Source organism: Peromyscus californicus, unplaced genomic scaffold (assembly GCF_007827085.1).
Source record: "Peromyscus californicus insignis strain IS unplaced genomic scaffold, ASM782708v3 Scaffold_2__1_contigs__length_46816999, whole genome shotgun sequence".
NCBI lineage: Eukaryota > Metazoa > Chordata > Mammalia > Rodentia > Cricetidae > Peromyscus > Peromyscus californicus.
This window is the reverse complement of record NW_026294540.1, coordinates 9,995,351-10,007,427: the sequence shown is the minus strand read 5'-3', so window position 1 is coordinate 10,007,427 and position 12,077 is coordinate 9,995,351. Positions and strand designations below refer to the sequence as shown.

Sequence of the window (12,077 nt, the reverse complement as noted above, 5' to 3'; positions counted from 1 at the left end):
AGGGGACAGGGAGGTAGAGACCCTGCCTCTACCCCCTGGTCACTCTCATTTCCTTATTGGCTTTCCAGAAATCCAGGTCGTTTTCAAAGCCCGGGGCTGCAGTCTATCGCCAGAGCATGGGGTCGCTTCCGGGGTCACCAGCCGGACAAGCAGGTCAATTTTAGCAGGAAACCGATATTTAAGTGGGGCTGGCGGAGCCAGGGTTCGGAAATGTGGCTCTGACCTTTCAGAAAAGCCGGGTCTTTCCACCTCAGTGTACACCTGGGGGGCACACACTTCCTAAAATGTGAACTTACTAAATTAAATTCTCGAGCACACGTGTGTACCAGGCGTGCGTGGGGGAGGAGCCTTCGGAGGAGTCATTTGAAAATCTTTACAGGTCGGTGAGAGAGACTCAAACTCCTCAGTTCTCATTTCACAGACGAGACCACTGAGCCTGGGAGGTATTAAGAGGTTTGCTCAGGACCCCTTAGTTGGGTACCAACTACTGAGGCTTAATTGTCCTCTGTCCCTGTGCCCTATTCTTTTCATCTTTAGCCTTGAACCTCTGACCTCCAGAGCTGAGGGAAGGTCCCTAGGAAAAACTGAGAGATGAGAAGTCAGGACAAGTTGACTGCTGTTCCCCTCCCTTATCGGGCTTGCTGCTCTGCAGAGGAGGAGGGAGAGGCCTCTCCCCGACCCACCCAGCCACCCACCCGAGGTGCCATTAAAGTTAATTGTTTTTACTGCCAGTTTTACATAGTCTTGTAAATCTTTTTACGATGTGGCCCTGGAACAGCGGACTGCATGCAGAACTCCAGGAGACTGAAGGTAGCTGGAATAGAGGGTGCTCTGGCCCCCTGCTACCCCAAGGCTTTAAAGAGTAGGGAGTGAGGGGACTCCCCAGAGACATTTTGTCCCCTCATCACAGGATAGCAAATTTTGTCTGGGTCATAGACTTCTCTCAAGTGAGGCTACAACCAACCTCCCAGAAGTCCAGCATCCTTTACTGGCCCAATATACAAAGAGGTCCTCCCTCTTGACCCTTGAGGATGCGAGATGCCCAGGAACAGAGGTGAGGTCAAGTCCACAGCCTTTGGAAAGTTAGGAAAAGACACCAGGAAGAAAGCTGGGTACAGTGAGTTATGGGCCTCTTCCAGCTTGGGTGTGCAGGCCACACTGGCCACAGTGTCAAGGCAAGCCGGTAAACACGAAGTGATGTGCATGCCACAGTGTGGGGACCCTTTCAGCTGCAAGTCCCCTGCTGGCATCCTGCCTTCTTGCCTCTGTTACTTACCACAAAAAACGGTGGCCATCTCTTGATGCCCCAGGTCATCGATGGGGGTCACTGAACATCAGGATTTCCGAGGTCTCTTCTTGCCCTCCCTGCTATTCCCATCCACATCCTCCATTTTATCTGGCATAATAGGGAAACCTTAGCTTTCAAGGCTGTGCCTAGCTGGTCAAGGGCCCAGGACACTAAATATACTCATTATCTGCATCTAAACTCAATTTTTTTTTGTAACTGTCTTACTATGTAACCTAAGCTAGCCTCCAACTGGCCATCTTCCTGCCTCAGCCTTCCACATGCACCCCATGTCCGACTTTGTAGCTATTATTATTATTATCATCATCATTATTATTTTGAGACAGGGTTTCTCTGTGTAACAGTCCTGGCTGCCCTGGAACTTCATTTGTCAATCATGCTGGCCTTGAACTCACAGAGATCCACCTGCCTTTTGGTTTTTTTTTTTTTTTTTTTTTTTTTTTTTTGAGCTGAGGATCGAACCCAGGGTCTTGCGCTTGCTAGGCAAGCACTCAACCACTGAGCTAAATTCCCAACCCCGATCCACCTGCCTTTGACTCCGGGATGCTGGGATTAAAGGGGTGCACCACCATGACTGGCATAGCATTTATAACTAAGCCAAGTATCTGCTGGGTAGCTAGAGTGTGAGGTGTGCCTACCCTGTGGGTGGCTTACCTGCTTGGTAGTATGTAACAATTTGTTACCAGAATTGGAAACTGTAGGACATCAAGACAATGAGCTGAGCAGATAGTATGTAACAATTTGTTACCAGAATTGGAAACTGTAGGACATCAAGACAATGAGCTGAGCAGATAGTATGTAACAATTTGTTACCAGAATTGGAAACTGTAGGAAATCAAGACAATGAACTGAGCAGCAACCCCCCACCTCCAAAGAAGATTTTGAATAAGAATCCCTGGGACTGGTGTCTGGAATGTTAGGCAAGCAGTGGGCCACCACTGAACCCCATCCCACAGACCTGCTAGTGATTTTTCTCAGTGCTCACCCAGAACCAGGAAACTCCTAGAGTGATTGTAGACAGAGGCCCGGTGAGACTCAGGGGGTTCGAACCCTTTGCCACCATGCTGGTGGCTTTGGCCAAGAAAAGGTAGGAAGTTCAATAGGGCCAGAATGGGCAGAGAGGAGATGAGGGAGCTGGGATGCTGATTTCAACTCCGGGAGGCTGGTGGGGGGTGGAGTGAGGTGGGGATGGAGGTGGGGGTGGGGAAACAGCCCTCTTTCCAGCAGCACGCCCTGCATCGGAGAAAGAATTTTTTTAAAACAAATTTTCAATGCAAAGGTAGCTAGAGCCCTGCAAACTCACCTTGAGGCCAGTTCCGAACGTCAAACTTCCCCAGTAGCCGGGTCCCCATTTGAGGGCGGGCGCGGGGTGGGGTGGGGTGGGGTGGGGGTGGAGGTGGGGTAGGAGGGAACTAAGGATACTCAAGTTGGGTTAGAGGCAGCCAAGAGCACCTTGGAAGCTAGAGCCCTGCTTCAGACCTGCGTTGCTTCCTTGCTCCGGTGGGTCAGTGGCTTATAGGAAAAGCATGAGTGAGGGAGACCAGCCGCTGTTGGCACACACCGGAGAGGGGCTGCCGGGATCCGGGAGCTGGCACGGCCCTTCTGTTCCGAGAAGGCTGTGTTTGCGGTGGCACCGGGCTGCGCGAGCCGGCCGGGAGGTTAATGACCAGGCTTTTCTCAACGCGTCCGGGAACTGAGAACACGTCTGTGAGGACAATAAGGGTTAGGGTGAGGGACTTGGGCCAGGGCCCCCGGGCCCGGGGCTTCCCCAGAGAGACCGAGGTTTGAGGTGTGCACTCTCTGGCCTGATCCCTTCTCCGCGCACCATGGACAGAGAGGTGATAAAAGAATTGGAGACATGGCTCAGAGGTTAAGAGCATGGACTGCTCTTCCAGAGGTCCTGAGTTCAATTCCCAGCAACCACATGGTGGCTCACAACCATCTGTAATGAGATCTGGTGCCCTCTTCTGGCCTGCAGACATACATGCAGGCAGAACATTGTATACATAATAAATAAATAAATCTTTAAAAAAAAAAAAAAAAAAAAAAAAAGAATTGGAGAGGGGTTCTACAGAGGCCTGTCCGCATTCTTCTCTGGAAAGTCCAATCAGATTGTGCCACGACGCTAAATTTAGTTTTCCCAGTGATTTTTTTTTTAATCTTACAGTTGGAGGGGGGATAGGGGAGACAGGGTCTCATGTAGTCCAGGCTACCTTTAAACTCACTCAGTAACCTAGAATGGCCTTGAACTCCTGATCCTCCCTTCCCCACGTCTCAAGTGCTGGGGTTACAGGCTTGCACCCGGTTTATGGGGTGCTGGGGATAAAATCCAGGGCTTCGTGCATGCCAGGCAAACACTACTCACGACCTACAGTCCCAGCGCCAGAATGTCTTTGATAGGACTCCTGATCTTATTCAAAAAGGCCTAGGTCGCACATGCCAGCATCCTTTGAATTAAGCCTCACTAAAACGCAGTCTTCAAGGAATCATTGATGTGGTCCTTATAGCTTTTCTCTGGGTTCCTCCCGCGACCTCCATCCCCCTTGGGGTTACCCTCCTCCAGGGACTGCATGCAGGTCTGCTTTGGGCCAGGCTTCCCTTCCCAGCATCCTCTCTCTGCAGACCCCACGACGGCATCTGGGGACCTGTCTAGGCTTCCCACACCTTCGCGCCCCCCCCTGCCCCCCGCCCCCATGTCCTGCAGCGTGGCCCCAAGCTTTTCTATCTCGCTTCTGCAGGCTGTCTGTTCTTCCCATTCACCTCCCCCCCCCCCCCGCCCGCCGCCGCTTTTTTTTTTTTTTTTTAACGAGCTTCATTGCTGATCCCAACGTTCCTCCCTCCGTACAATTTCAATTTGAGCTCTCCCTGAAGCGGCCTTTCCTCTCTTGTGGCCTGCCAAGTCGTTTGAAGGCTGCGCAAACATTCTTCCAGCCTCTGGTCCCCCGGAGTCTCTCGGTCCTCACACACGTGAGGGAAGCTGGAGGCGGCTCCCCAGCCAGATCCAGGGACCCATCAGGAGGAGGGGGAGGGGGACAGGAGAGGAACTGCCCTCCCCACCTCGCTCTGCTGCTCTGCTCCGGGACCCGGGACCCTTGCATCTCTAGGATTGTGGGGTAGGGGGTGTGCCGGTGTAGACTCATGGGAACATTCCCCAACCCACTTTAGAAGCCTCAGGCAGGAAGATGGTTGCGGCCTAAGCTAGTGTTGAGTTTGGTTCTGTGACTTTGCTCCATTCTCTGGCACTTTTTGAAGCTAGGAGATGTTCACTCCATTTTACAGAGGAGGGAAACTGAGGCTGAGCCCTGAGGTCTGTTTCTAAGCCATACGATTGGGGTTCAATGATGTAGTGACTGTTCTTCATAACCCCCATTTTTAAACGGTGGACAATTTCAACCTACCATCCCAGCCCTCTGGAGGCAGAGCCAGGAGGATGGCTACAAGTTCAAGGCCAGCCTGGTCTGGGCAATAAGTTCCAAGCCAGTCAGGGCTATGCAGTGAGGCCTTGTCCCCAAAACAAAAAGCAAGTCCCAAATAGTATCATTCCATTGTGTGGCATGATGTAGTGACATTAAATACTTAACTCCTCCTCCTTAGGCATCCCTGTGTTCTGCTATTGGGCTAGGGCAGCCAATTTTCTATTTTCTCACAACGCCTTTACACATTAGGACTTTCTACAAGATATAAGAAAAGGAGGCACAGAGAAGGCAAGTAACCTACCTAAGGACACACAGTTCAATAGATTAGGGCTCAGGTAGAGGTACCTGTGGCCCTCCACATCTGTCTCTCTGCTACCCCAATTCGCCTTTGAGTCACATGGAAGAAACCCCCGCATCCAGGCTCAGCAGCTGCTGAGTGGCAGCTTTCTTCCCTAAGGTTACTCTGGGGACATGTGAAAAGAGGGGAGGGGACAGGGGGGTTACATAAGGCGGGAGACTTCAAAGGCGGCCTCCACTGGAGTGCAGAGCCTTGGTGCTGGGCAGTTAGCCAAAGGAGCCACTAGGCAAGCTGAGGACTATCCACCCCCATCTCCTCACTCCAGCGACTGGCCAGGAGGTGATGGGGGAACCACAACACCTGGATGGGAGAGTTTGGAGTTAGGGAAGGGAGGAGAGAGGCATCCAGCGGTGGATAAGAAGAAGTTAAATCAGCCAGCGTTTATTGAGCACTTACTGTTTGCTATGTGTGATGTTAAGTTCTTTTCCAATGCCATCAAAAACTAGACAAGGAGTTTCCGTTATTCCCTGGTTTGAAGAGGCCCAGAGAGGGTCACACAGCCTTTAGAGTCACACAGCCTTGGAAGAAGCTCAGAGTAGGAGGTAACTTGGCAGGGACTGGGTGAATTCTGGTGGACTGTGGCTTGACGGGGGCCAGGTAGGGATGCTGAGGCTTGGCGAGTTTTGTGTGTGTGTGTGTGTGTGTGTGTGTGTGTGTGTGTGTGTGAGAGAGAGGGGTAATGAAAGTGGGCATCACATGGTCTGAGGCCCACACTCTTCTACCAGGCCAGGGTACTTTCACATAAGAGTTACATACAGGTGTGACCTCAGATTGACCCAGAGGTTTCCTTCTGTCCTCTACTTACTGTGTGACTTTGTACAAATTACTCTACCTCTCTGAGCCTGGCCTTATATGGCGCTAAGTTAGTTATCTACTTGCTGAGTCTCTTGATGATCTTGACACTTTAAGACACTCAGGAGGACACAGCCAAGCGGTAGGCACAGGACCAGGCACAATCGGTGCCTAATTCCAGGGGCTCTGGGGCATCAGGCTTCCCAGATTTCTGGAGCGGGTGGCACAAGGCCCACTGAGGCTCTTTGGCAGGTACCCACAAGGCCTTTGAATCCCAGTGGACCCGAGCAACAATCCAGATCAGAGAAGAGGATTATAGCCCCACCCCCAGGGTCTGTCTGTGGTCTTCCTTTCTGAAGACCCCGGGGCTCACGTTTCAGTTTGGTGAAGGGGTGGGCTGGAATGATGAAGTTTGGCCTAGGGGTCTCTAAGACCCTCTGGCTCTTTGTTAAATGTCTGTAGTTAAACCAGATGAAAACCTCCTGTATATGCCGTGGTTCTGGATCCAGGGAGACGTGGTTCTTTGCGCCCCCCCTGCAGCCTGCCCTTTACCCCCGTATAATTAGTCCGTTATTACTGTTATTGTTAAGTGCGGTGCTCTGCTGTTCCCCACTGTGAGCCAGTAACATCTGAGGTTCAGAAAGGCAAAGTGCAGAGCCCGGAGCAAGGGAGAGACTGATAAGATGGGGAAGGGAGGGGGGACACGCAGAGATTTGTGGTGGAAACGTACATCGAGTCCTGTTCTCAATATGGTATTAAACTGGACATCCTTGTCAGGGCCACAAATGCCGGAAGCCAGAGTCCCAGGAAGTGGGTCATTCATTCCGGCAGTGATTGCAATCATCCGTTTTTTACAAAAAGTGGCTTCAGGAAATGATAGATTTAGATGCCTGCTTTGGGATTGATTTCCCCAGGTAGTCCCATTCCTTGTCACTGGGTTGGGGAGCTGACCTTCTAGAACATGCTTTAGGAAGTGGGAGAGGTAAAAGATGCTGAGGCTGTAGGGGTAGCTGGGACCATCCTCTCTCTCTCTCTCTCTCTCTCTCTCTCTCTCTCTGTGTGTGTGTGTGTGTGTGTGTGTGTGTGTGTGTGTGTGTGTGTGCGCGCCCATGCTGGGGTGTGGTAAAGAGTTAGAGCCTGTACCCCTAACCCAGCAGGGCCAGGCACCCTACAGGAAGTTGGGCAGGTATCCTGTAGTCTGAGGAGGCAGCAGACAGTATTGTGTAGACTCAGCAACCTGAGCTGATTTGGCTGTGGCTTGCCAAGTCAAGTCACGGATGGTGTCTGACCTCCAACCTTGGCATCTTATGGTATGAGTGCCTTTGATGATCTGTGCTGCCTGCAGGCCAGGAAAGATTCTAGGGTGGAAGGAATGGGGGTGGAGGGGTGGCCCAGCTCTGATCCTCATCCTTCTCCTCTACCTCGTCTCCTCCCAGCCCTCCTGGGAAAGGACCAGTGTCCATTTTTCCATACTGCAGGATGGGGAGAGGCTCAGTGGTCCAGCTGGCTGCAGGACCAGGGAAGGAGGGAGGGACGGCAAAGCACATGGTGTAGTGGGTGGGTGGGTGGGGAGTGCAGGATGGGGGCTGCAAACAAAGGGACCTGGATCAGGAAGGACTGCTGAGTGACAATCCCCAGGCCAGAAGGAGAGACACACAAGAATATAATAATGGGGAAGCAGATTCAGAGATCACACACACACACACACACACACACACACACACACACACACACACACACACACTGCTTTGGCCACCATACTTGGAAGCCCAGACTCTAAATCAGTGGTTCTCAACCTGTGGGTCACAACCCCTTTGAGGGTCGCATATTGGGTAAATAATATTATGGTTGGGGGTCACCACAGCATGAGGAACTGTATTAAAGGGCCACAGCATTAGGAAGGTGAGAACCACTGCTCTAGATTATGAGGGAAAAGGACTGCCTCTGGGAAGCTGAGTTGGGACAAATCTGGGGACACTCTGAGGATAGCTGCTGCCCCCCCCCCTTTTTTTCACCCTTAAATGCCTCCACTGACTTGAGCAATCAGAGATTCTGCCTCTCCATGTCCTATTACTAAACTTCAAAATTGTGGGGTGCGGCTCTCCATCAGTGGATAGAGAGTCCTTACCCATCGAAGGGGAGGCCCTGGATTCCATCCCCTGAACCACGCAAATGGGACATGGTGGCTCATGCTTACAGTCCTAATATCAAGGAAGTAGAGATAAGACAATGGGAAGTTCAAGGGCATCCTTGGGTACACAGTGAGTTCAAGGCCAGACTGGGATCAGAACTACCTCCCGTATCTGTTTCTTCTGGCATCAGTCATGGGAGCCTGCTTGTGTTTTTGTTTTTTTTTTTTTTGGAGACAGGATTTCTCTGTGTAGTTTTTGGTACCTGTCCTGGATCTCACTCTATAGACCAGGCTGGCCTCAAACTCACAGAGATCCGTCTGGCTCTGCCTCCCAAGTGCTGGGATTAAAGGCATGTATGTGCCACCACCGCCCAGTACCTGCCTGTGTTTTAAAATTCCACGCTGATGGCACCATCCTCAATCCCAAGTTGCACCAGTGAGGGAAGGGATAGGGCTAATTGACTTTAGTACTTGCTCCAGCCTCGAGGGAGGGGGCAACTTTCTTTGGGGGGTGGGGAAATGATAACCATATTTCCATTTCTGTTCCAAGGCTGCCTGGTCCTTAAGCTTCATGTCAAGCCTTCTTTGGTTACTGTGACAGCTACCATTTATGGAGCACACACCATGCCCGGGATCTTGCTAAACACTCTGGAGATGTTGCCCCATGAAATGCTTAGAAGGGCTCTTCTGCACTATAGAACCCAAGATCTCAATGCTCATTTTTTGGGTGCATGGGGTGTAGAGGTTTTCTTTTCTTTTCTTTTTCCCTAGACAGGATTGGTTTCTCTGTATAGCCTTGGCTGTCCTGGAACTCACTCTGTAGATCAGGCTGGCCTTGAACTCACAGAGATCCACCTGCCTCTGCCTCCTGAGTGCTGGGATGAAAGGTATGCACCACTACTACCTAGCTCCTAAGGCCCATTTTATAGATGGAGATACCGAGGTCCCGGGAGAGCAGGGCATTTGCCCAAGTTTATATGACTGAATTCACAGCTAGGCATGCTGACTCCAGGGGTTAAGCTCTGAAGAAACAATCTAGAGTTGGCCTGTCATCCCAGCCACTCAGGAGACTGAGTCAGGAGGATTACAAGTTTGAGGCTTACCTGGGCTACCGCCAAGTGAGTTCAAAGCCAGGCTGGGCAACTTAGTGAGACTTTGTCTCAAAATAAGAAAATGTGAGCCTGGTGTGGTGGGACATCAATGTAACGTGCCACTAATAGCCATTCAAGTGCATTAGACTCAGGAATGTGTCCACTGAAACGACGGTTCAAATGCGCGTTCCAGAGCCAGCACTCCGAGTCGCTACAAGCAAGACATAAACGTATTACATGCAATAAAATGGAGGCAGGGAGCCTCAGGAGTTCAAGGTCATCCTCACAGCCAGGGCTGGGTGAGACCTTGCCTCAAACGAACAAAAAGATAAGATGTGGTGATGGAGTGAGTGTGAGAGTGTGTGTGTGTGTGTGAGTATGTGTGTGAGTGTGAGAGTGTGTGTGTGTGTGTGTGTGTGTGTGTGTGTGTGTGTGTGTGTGTGCCTGACCGCATGTCCACAAGTATGTATTCACATCTGCGTAGTGTTGAGGACAATGTCTATTCCTGGAGTCAGCCAGGAACTACATTGGTATTAAAAAACAACACAGGCCTCAGCCAGGAGAAGAGGGATCTTTCCAGAAGAGAAGCCGCTTCCTCTGACTGCAAAGGGGGCCTGGGCCAAGCCCACCAGCTCAATATGCTTTGCTTTCCCGCTGTAGCAGGCTCCTGGCCCAGCCTGCCTGCCATGTAACCGGATAGTTTATCTTACCCCGCCAAGCAGAAATAAAACTACCGAGTCAAACATTGCAAACAGATGCCACTGTGGCCAGAGCCCAGGGTGCAGGGGCCAGATGCTCTTGTGAGCACCCAGGGAGGGTAGAAGCCGTGAGCCTGGGTCCCTCCAGACCCTGTCGATTTGGAGAGTCAGCTGTTCCCGAGATTGGAACTTTGGGGTCACTAAGGGACTTCCAGAACCAGAAGAGGGAGGAAATAACAGAATGGTAGGCCCCCCCCTTCTCCCCCACACACATTTGAGGCTTGCCAATTCTCAATGGTAACAGCCCTGCCTTCCACAAAGAGGGGGAAATTTAGGAAGGGTTGAGTTTAGCCTACTTGAACTCCTCAGGAGTTCGCTTAAAGGGCCTCGCGAATAACAGGCTAAATCCCCTAAGCTTCCTTTTCATGAGTGTCTGCATCTAAGCTCACGGGGGAGATTTGGAGCCTCACATGGCTCTTAACTAGTCTCTCTTTACCCCTTCTCCATAAATCCTCTCGATGGCTGCCGGCTCTGCCTTCGTCTTCTGTTTTCAGAGTCATGCTATGGTAAATTGTGTGTGTGTGTGTGTGTGTGTGTGTGTGTGTGCGCGCGCGCACGTGAGTGCAGGTGCCCTAGGAGGAAAAAGGCACCTTCTGCTCTGGACCTGGAGTTGCAGGCGGTTGTTAGCCACCTGACCTGGGTGCTGGGAACCAAACTCTGGGCCTCTGCAAAAGAGCCAGGTAAGTGCGCTTGGAACCTCCTAGCTGGTTCTTCTTCAAACACAAATGGGGAAAATCATGTTTTCCCCTTCAGTTCCCTATAGCCATGCCAGGCAGCTCACAACTGCCTGTAATTCCAGCTCCGGGGGATCCTACGCTTTTGGTCTCTGTGGATACCCGTACTTATGCACACATACCTACACACACAATAAAAATTATAAAATTATAAATTTATCATTGCACTTATTGATTTTGTGGTGTGTGTGTGTGTGCGCGTATGCACATGTGGGCATGCCCTAGCATGCTTCTGGAAGTCAGAGGACAACTTATGGGAGTTGGCTCTCTCCTTGGGTCCTTGGGCTCCCACTCAGGGCATCAGGCTTGGCAGCAAGAGGCTTTATATGCTGAGCCCTCTCTTATTTGCCTGATCTCCAACTCCCCGTGCTACTGGAAAGGAAATGTTTTCAATCCTGTTTTGTGATTTCCCACCTCAGAGCAGAGTCACCCCTGCGTGGAGCGAGGATCCTTCACCCTATGGCTCACCTGCTTCCTATCTGGCCCATCTCCAGACGCCTTCTCAGGATGGTAAACACCACTGTCCACAGAGGGCCAGGGTCTGCTTCTTCCGGGTCCTTGGAAGTTTATAAACGGAATTCCGAAAAACCAGATGGAGGCTGCTGTAGTCACTTTGGGTTCCATGTCTTCAGGATGGTCTCCCAGTCTGCTCACTAAAGACAAAGCAATAAGACAAGCAAGTGTATGGGGCACAGGCTTCTAACCACGGCCCTCAGGAAGTAGGGGCAGGAGGATCAGAAATTTGAGTTCAGTCTTGGCTGCAGGTTTGAAGCCAGCTTGGGCTACATGAGACCAAGGTGGGGGTGGAGGAGAAGCTGGGATAGCAAGATGGCTCAGCAGGTAAAGACACTTGCAGCCAAGCTCGACATCCTAAATTCAGCCCTCAGGACTCCAGGAGTCAGCTCACATGGGAACTGTGCACACACAAATAAATGCTATTATTATTAGTTAAGAAAGGAAAAGGAGCCAGGTGGTGGTGGCGCATGCCTTTAATCCCAGTACTAGGGAGGCAGAGGCAGGTGGATCTCTGTGAGTTCGAGGCCAGCCTGGTCTACAGAGCGAGATCCAGGACAGGCACTAACACTACATAGAGAAACCCTGTGTCAAAAAAACCAAAAAAAAAAAAAAAAAAAAAAAAAAAAAAAAGGAAAGAAAACTAGAAAATGCAGAACCTTGATGGACCTGCTGCTTGGCATTCTTAATCTGGAACCTAGAGCTGTGATCGACTTCCTCAAAGCCCCCGGGTGTTTCTCTGGCACTCTGGAAATAGTGGCTGAATGAGGAGTGAAAAAGGACAATGGCTAATGAAAGGGGAGAGAAAGTTTACAAAGGAAAATCAGAACGTAGAAGGCTTGACTATAAAATAAAGTCCTGGGTTTGATCCTCAGTACTGGGCAGAAAAGAGAAAAAGAATAAGGAGGAGGAAATGGACCATTGTTTTCCTAAACGTCAGAGGCGATTGGAATGGGGTAGAAAGAATGCACACCTGTG

General features: G+C 50.9%; 1 long non-coding RNA gene across 1 annotated transcript in view; it reads left to right on the top strand.

Annotated features, from left to right (window-relative positions):
- The window catches only part of LOC128120942 (uncharacterized), a 53,546-nt gene extending 42,059 nt beyond the window's left edge, over nucleotides 1-11,487 (top strand). The window contains exon 3 of the long non-coding RNA XR_008222016.1: nucleotides 11,006-11,487. This is a non-coding gene — a long non-coding RNA (uncharacterized LOC128120942). The remainder of the gene's footprint in view (nucleotides 1-11,005) is intronic.
- The last annotated feature ends 590 nt before the right edge of the window (nucleotides 11,488-12,077 follow it).